This window comes from Mastomys coucha, unplaced genomic scaffold, assembly GCF_008632895.1.
Source record: "Mastomys coucha isolate ucsf_1 unplaced genomic scaffold, UCSF_Mcou_1 pScaffold17, whole genome shotgun sequence".
In the NCBI taxonomy this organism is placed as follows: domain Eukaryota; kingdom Metazoa; phylum Chordata; class Mammalia; order Rodentia; family Muridae; genus Mastomys; species Mastomys coucha.
In genome coordinates this window covers 29,724,729-29,732,516 of record NW_022196899.1, presented here as the reverse complement: position 1 = coordinate 29,732,516, position 7,788 = coordinate 29,724,729, and the positions used below count along the sequence as shown (strand labels likewise).

Genomic DNA, 7,788 nt, shown 5'->3' with positions numbered 1-7,788 from the left:
TAAGATAGCCATTTTTACTATGTTAATCCTATGGATTCATAAGCATGGGAGATCTTTCCATTTTCACAGCTCTTCTTTATTTTTTCAGAGACTTTAAGTTCTTATTATACAGATTTTTCACTTGCTTGGTTAGAGTCACACCAAGGTATTTTATATTATTTATGACTATTGTGAATGATGTTGTTTCCCTAATTTCTTTCTCAGCCCATTTATCCTTTGTGTAGAGGGAGGCAAGTTTTGTCAAATTTTTAAATTTATCCACTTTATTTATTTATTTACTTTAGATATGATCACATCCCCACTCCTTCCTCTCCTCCCAGTCCCATTATCACATAGCCCTTCCCCAGTACCCCTCTCCTCCTCAGAGAAGGGGAAGCCCCTCATGGGTACCAACCTGTCCTGGCACATCAAGTTGCAGCAGTACTAAGGGCATCCTCTCCCATTGAGGCCAGACAAGGAAGCCCAGTTAGGGGAAGGGGATCCAAAGGCAATCCATAGAGTCAGAGACAGTCCCATGCTCCAATTATTAGGAGACCCACATGAAGGCCATGCTGCAATCTGCTACAAGTGTGTTGGGGGACTAGGTCCTGACCATGAATGTTCTTTGTTAAGTGGTTTAGTGTTTGTGGGCCCCAGTGGGCCGGGGTTAGTTGACTCTGTTGGTCTTCTTGTGGTGTCCTTGACCCCTGTGGCTCCTTCAATCCCTCTCCTGACTCTTCCACAAGACTTTCCATGCTCCACCTAAACTTTGGCTGTGGGCCTCTGCTTCTTCTGGGTGAAGCCTCTCAGAAGACATGCTATACTCCTGCCTGCAAACATAGCAGAATAGTATTAATAGTGACAGTGGTTAGCTCTATTCCATGGGGTGGGTCTCAAGTTAAGCCAATCATTGATTGGCCATTCCCTCAGTCTCTGCTCTATCTGGATCCCTGCACATTTGTTGTAGTAATTATTTAAATCCCAGTACAAGGTTTCTTACCCCCCCTTTGCTATCTAAGTTCCTGCATGAAAGATACAGGCAACCTTTTTATTTACAATAAGACTTAAATGTTCCAAAAGCTGGGCAGCTGCCTATCCTCTATCCTGTTAAAATCCACTTTCCTATCAATAACCCCAAGTTGTTGGAAACCAAAAGCACTCTCTAGCTCAAACCCGCTGATGATCTCAGCTCTGGTGGAGACACCCAGGGCCAAGAGGCCTGGGAACCAAACACCTTTTTCCCTGGGAGAGTGACAAGCAGGCACTTCCCTTCCCTGGAAAAAGTTTTACAGCTTCCTTCCCCTCTGAGAAGGTATTGAATCAAGCAGCTTCTCCTGAGGAAACGTTTACTTTGCCCTGCTGGAAGATGCTTGGTTTCAGTTTCCCAGAGACAACTTACTGAGATAAGGCTGCAAGACGTCTCGGGACCCCTTATCAGACATCCATCCAGATGTCCCCTTTCTCATCCTTTGTTCCCCTCACCCCCTCCTCATTTTTTTCTTTCTGTAATGCATAAATACTGACCACTGGCTACTATTAAACGGGGCTTTGGCAAAAGAACTTGCAAGGCCTCCCTCTCCTTTGTTCCCGCCCGTTCTTCTTTTTCCAGGTACAGCTCCCCTCGTAGTTCACAAAAATTACTAGATCCTGCGGGACGGGATACCAAGTTATTACTTACTATGTTTCATCTGGGCTTCTCTTAACTCCAACTGGCCTGCCCACTGAACCATGTTCTCTTGACTCCTAACCCATGGTGGTTTCTCCTTCCTCCTTTCCTGCACTTCCTTCTTCCCCTCATGGTTCTCCTCTGACCCAAAGCCAGGTAAACCTCAACCCCACCTATGTCTCTTCTACCCAGATGTTGGCTGTGGGCATCTTTATTTACTAATCAGAAATAACTTAGGGGCAGGGTCACAGGGGATATTACAGGGGATATGTGCATACTCCAGGTCTTTGGGGCTTACACTCAGAATTACAATCAACAACAAAAGACAAAATCTCAACACACATCTTATATGCAGGACTAATTTTGGTTGAAAGGTTTTGTGGGTGGGTTGGTGTCCTCCTCTTTCCACTGGAAGTCCTGCCTGGGTACAGGAGGCAACCACTTCAGACTCCACAATCCCCAGCTACTAGGCCTCCTTCATACAAATGATAAATGAGCTGAGAAAGAAATTAGGAAAACAATAACCTTTACAATAGCCACAAATAATATAAAATATCTTGATGTAACTCTATCTACGCAAGTCAAAGAACTTCAAAAACCTGAAAAAAGAAACTGAGGGAAGTAAGCCAGTAAGAAACATCCCACCATGGCGTCTGAATCAACTCCTGCTTCCTGATCTGCCTGAATTCCAGTCCTGACTTCCTTTGGTGATGAACAGCAGTGTGGAGTGACAGCAGCGGGTCCACAGCCCTCTCTGCCCCTTCCGTGCAAATGGAGAGCTTGCCTCCTGGGAGTGCTCTAACCCAGGGACTCAGGTGAGATCCAACATTTTCTCTCCAGTGACTCTCTAAGGCAGGACCAGACAGAAGGCACAGGCCTCACAAGTTGCAGGGCAGTCTGGTCAGGATCCTTTCTACCTCAGACCACACCTAGGAGGGGCAGTATATCCATAGCCCTCTCTGCACCTTTCCTGCAAGTGGAGAGCCTGTCTCCAGGGTATGCTCTGACGCCAGGACTTTGGAGGGACAACTGATCCACAGCCATCTGCACCTGGGTTTTACCAGAGGAGAGCTGATCTCCCAGAAGTGCTGACACAGGCTTACAGACCTACAAGAGGAACAAGCTCCAGCCAGACACAGCAAGAATATCTAACACCAGAGATCAACAGATGGCAAAAGACAAACACAAGAATCTTACCAACAGAAACCAAGACTACTTGGCTTCATCAGAACCTAGTACTCCCATCACAGCAAGTCCTGGATATCCCAAAACACCAGAAAAGCAAGACTTGGATCTAAAATCATATCTCACGATGGTGATAGAGGAATTTAAGAAGGACATGAATAACTCCCTTAAAGAAATACAGGAGAACACAGGTAAAGAGGTACAAGCCCTTAAAAAGGAAAAACAAAAATCCCTTAAAGAATTACAAGAGATCACGAGTAAACAAGTAGAAGCCCTTAAAGAGAAAACACAAAAATCCCTTAAGGAATTACAAGAAAGCATGACTAGGTGAAGGAATTGAACAAAACCATTCAGGATTGTACTGGCTGGTTTTGTGTGTCAACTTGACACAGGCTGGAGTTATCACAAAGAAGGGAGCTTCAGTTGGGGAAGTGCCTCCATGAGACCCAGCTATGGGGCATTTTCTCAATTAGTGATCAAGGGGGTGGGGCCCCTTGTGGGTGGTGCCATCCCTGGGCTGGAAGTCTTGGGTTCTATAAGAGAGCAGGCTGAACAAGCCAGGGGGAGCAAGCCAGTAAGAAACATCTCTCCATGGCCTCTGTGTCAGCTCCTGCTTCCTGACCTGCCTGAATTCCAGTCCTGACTTCCTCTGGTGATCAACAGCAATGTGGAAGTGTAAGCTCAATAAACCCTTTCCTCCCCAACTTGCTTCTTGGTCATGATATTTGTGCAGGAATAGAAACCCTCACTAAGACAAACTGGTGCCAGGAGTTGGGTATTCCTGTGACAATCTGACCATGTTTTGGGGAGGACTGTGGAAGGACTTTGAAACTTTGAGCTAGAAGAGCCATTGGCTATTAAGAACTATGTGGGATGTTCTGTTGGATCTTGGAAGAACATGTTGAGAACAGTGCAGAGATGGAGGCCTGGCTTGTGAAATTTCAGAGGGAAGATTAAAGACTCTTATCAGGGCCATGTTGTCTTGATTGTGAAGATTCTGTGGTTCTGGTTAGCTGGGGCTGAAGTATCAGCTGTGATTAACGAGATACCAGAACTACTAAAGTGAACACTTTACATTACTGGGACTATTGATGCTGGTTAGCTGGAGCTAAGAAATTAGCAGTGATTAAGAAGAGACCAGCATCACTGAGGTGACATCTTCTGGGAAGTGTTTTCTGAGAGTACAAAGAGGCTGTGTTCCAGAGATAGCCAAGATTATACCTTGTGCTGCAGCAGGAGTTGGTAATGTGTAAGAATCACTCAGGTGGTACTTGTTTTGAAGGCATGAAGGGGTCATGAAGAGCAGCTGAGGCTCGGCACAGTGAGAGGCCACAGAAGGTGGTGAAGGTGCAGCCTCAGTTGAAATTGATGGCCCAGGACTGAAGGTGTCATGCAAAGGAGTTGAGGCTTAGTACCATGAAGAGAACCTATGAGAGGTTATTGATGAAGCCTAGTTACAGCAGAAGACAGTGTTTTAGAGATGTCAGTACCATGAATGACCACCAAGAACACCAGCAGCAGTGGAGTACAGGCATCTGGAGCCTATAAGACAAGACGTGTGCTACAAAGGGCAGAGCTGGAGAAGTGACCAAAGCCCTTAGAGGAGCCCAGAAGATCATGAGTTGGATCCCAGACATTGGTTTTGCTTTGGATTGTGACTGTGCCCTGATATTTTTCCCTCTTGAAGGAAATTATTTTAGTGGAGCCCACAGTTAAGAGACTTTGGATTGAACTTTTAATATGTAAAGACTGTGGGACTTTAGATCTTGGGGATGAATAAGAAAGTAAGGGTTGAGGCTTAATAGTGATTTGTTTGTGTGTCAAGTTGACAAGGGGTCAATTGTACTGGCTGGTTTTGTGTGTCAACTTAACACAGGCTGGAGTTATCACAGAGAAGGGAGCTTTAGTTGGGGAAGTGCCTCCATGAGACCCAGCTGTGGGGCATTTTCTCAATTAGTGATCAAGGGGGTAGGGCCCCTTGTGGGTGGTGCCATCCCTGGGCTGGAAGTCTTGGGTTCTATAAGAGAGCAGGCTGAACAAGCCAGGGGAAGCAAGCCAGTAAGGAACATCTCTCCATGGCCTCTGTGTCAGCTCCTGCTTCCTGACCTGCCTGAGTTCCAGTCTTGACTTCCTCTGGGGATCCACAGCAATGTGGAAGTGTAAACTCAATAAACCCTTTCCTCCCCAACTTGCTTCTTGGTCATGATATTTGTGCAGGAATAGAAACCCTCACTAAGACAAGGACCTAAAAATGGAAGTAGAAACAATTAAGAAATCACAAAGAGTGAAAACTCTGGAGTTAGAAATCTTAGGAAAGAAGTCAGGAAACATAGATGCAAGCATCACCAACAGAATACAAGAGATAGAAGAGAGAATCTCAGGTGCAGAAGATACCATAGAAAACATTGACAGAACAGTCAAAGAAAAAACAAAATGCAAAAAGTTTCTAACCCAAAACATCCAGGAAACCCAGGACATAAAGAGAAGATCAAACCTAAGGATAATATGTATAGAAGAGAGTGAAGACCTCCAACTTAAAGGACCAGTAAATATCTTCAACAAAATTATAGAAGAAAACTGCCCTAACCTAAAGAAAGAGATGCTCATGAACATACAAGAAGCCTATAGAACTCCAAATAGACTGGACCAGAAAAGAAATTCCTCCCGCCACATAACAGTAAAATGCCAAATGCACAAAACAAAGAAAGAATATTAAAAGCAGTGAAGGAAAATGTCAAGTAACATGTAAAGGCAGACCTATCAGAATTACACCAGACTTCTTGCCAGAGACTATGTAAGCCAGAAGATACTGGGTTGATGTCATACAAACCCTAAGAGTACACAAATTCCAGCCCAGGCTACTATACCCAGCAAAACTCTCAATCACCATAGATGGAGAAAACAAAGTATTCTATGACAAAACCAAATTTACACAATATATTTCCACAAATCCAGCCCTTCAAAGGGTAATAAATGGAAAACTCCAACACAAAGAGGGAACTACATCGCCGAAAAAGCAAAAAAGTAATCTTCCAACAAAACTAAAAGAAGATAGCCACATGAACAGAATTCCAACATTAACAACAAAAATAGCAGGAAGCAACAATTACTTTTCCTTAATACCTATTAATATCAATGGACTCAATTCCCCAATAAAAAGTCATAGACTATCAGATTTGGTACGTGAACAGGACCCGACATTTTATTGCATACAGGAAACCCACCTCAGTGACAAAGACAGACACTACCTCAGAATAAAAGGCTGGAAAACAATTCTCCAAGCCAATGGTCCCAAGAAAAAAGCTGGAGTAGCCATTCTAATATAGAATAAAATGGACTTTCATCCTAAAGTGATCAAAAAAGATAAGGAGGGACATTTCATACTCATCAAAGGTATGATCTACCTAGATGAAATCTCAATTCTGAATCTCTATGCTCCAAATGCAAGGGCATCTACATTCATAAAAGAAACTTTACTAAAGTTCAAAGCACACATTGCAACATACTCAATAATAGTTGGAGATTTCAACATACCACTCTCTGCAATGGATAGATAATGGAAACAGAAACTAAACAAAGACACAGTGAGAACAGAAGTATGAAACAGATGGATTTAACAGATATCTATAGAACTTCATATCCGAAAAAAAAAAAAAAAACTTTTATTCCTTCTTCTCAGCATCTCATGGTACCTTCTCCAAAATTGACCATATAATTGGTCACATATTAGGCCTCAACAGATACAAGAAGATTGATTTTATTCCTTGCATCCTATCAGATCACCATGGACTAAGGTTTCTCCTCAATAACAACATAAACAATAGAATGCCCACATACACATGGAAGCTTAACAATACTCTATTCAATGATAACTTGGTCAAGAAAGAAAGAAATTAAAAACTTTCTAGAGTTTAATGAAAATGAAGCCACAACATACCCAAAGATATGGGACACAATGAAAGCAGTCCTAAGAGGAAAACTAATAGCTTTAGGTGCCTCCAAAAAGAAACTGGAGAGAGCACACACCAGCAATTTGACAGCACATCTGAAAGCTCTAGAAAACAAGAAGGAAATTCACCCAAGAGGAATTGAAGGCAGGAAATAATAAAACTCAGGGCTGAAATCAACCTAATAGAAACAAAAAGAACTATACAAAGAGTCAACCAAACCAGGAGCTGGTTCTTTGAGAAAATCCACAAAATAGATAAACCCTTAGTCAGACTAACTAGAGGGCACAGAGACAGTATCCTAATTAACAAGATCAGAAATGAAAAGGGAGACATAGCAACAGACACTAAGGAAATCCAAAAAAAAAAACCATGAGATCTTAATTCAAAAGCCGATACTCAACAAAACTGGAAAACCTGGATAAAATGGACAATTTTCTAGACAGATACCAGGTACCAAAGTTAAATCAAGACAAGAGCAATGATCTAAACAGTCCCATATCTGCTAATGAAATAGAAACAGTCATTAATAGTCACCCAAGCAAAAAAAGCCCAGGACCAAATGGGTTTAGTGCAGAGTTTTATCAGACCTTCAAAGAAGACTTATTCCCAATATTCCTCAAACTATTTCACAAAATAGAAACGGAAGGTACTCTACCCAATTCGTTCTGTGAAGCCACAATTACTCTTATACCTAAACCACACAAACACCTAACAAAGAAAGAAAACTTCAGACTAATTTCTCTTTTGAATATTGATGCAAAAATACTCAATAAAATTCTTACAAACCAAATCCAAGAACAGTTCAAAATGATGATCCACCATGATCAAGTAGGCTTTATCCCAGGGATGCAAGGATGGTTGGATATTTGGAAATCCATCAACGTAATTCACTATATAAACAAACTCAAAGAAAAAAACCATATGGTCATCTCATTAGATACTGAGAAAGCCTTTGACAAAATCCAACATCCCTTCATGATAAAAGTCTTGGAAAGATCAGGAATTCAA

At 42.3% G+C, this 7,788-nt stretch overlaps 1 protein-coding gene across 2 annotated transcripts in view; it reads right to left on the bottom strand.

The window, feature by feature from the left end:
* Positions 1-748: 748 nt before the first annotated feature.
* Acad9 (acyl-CoA dehydrogenase family member 9) overlaps positions 749-7,788 on the bottom strand; it is a 50,301-nt gene continuing 43,261 nt past the window's right edge. The window contains exon 19 of one of the 2 annotated variants that reach the window (XM_031376624.1): positions 749-809. The gene's annotated coding sequence lies outside the window, so the exon portion shown is untranslated. Of the gene's footprint in view, positions 810-1,920; positions 2,143-7,788 lie in introns of those variants that run through there. The other variant, XM_031376626.1, reaches the window with a different exon arrangement.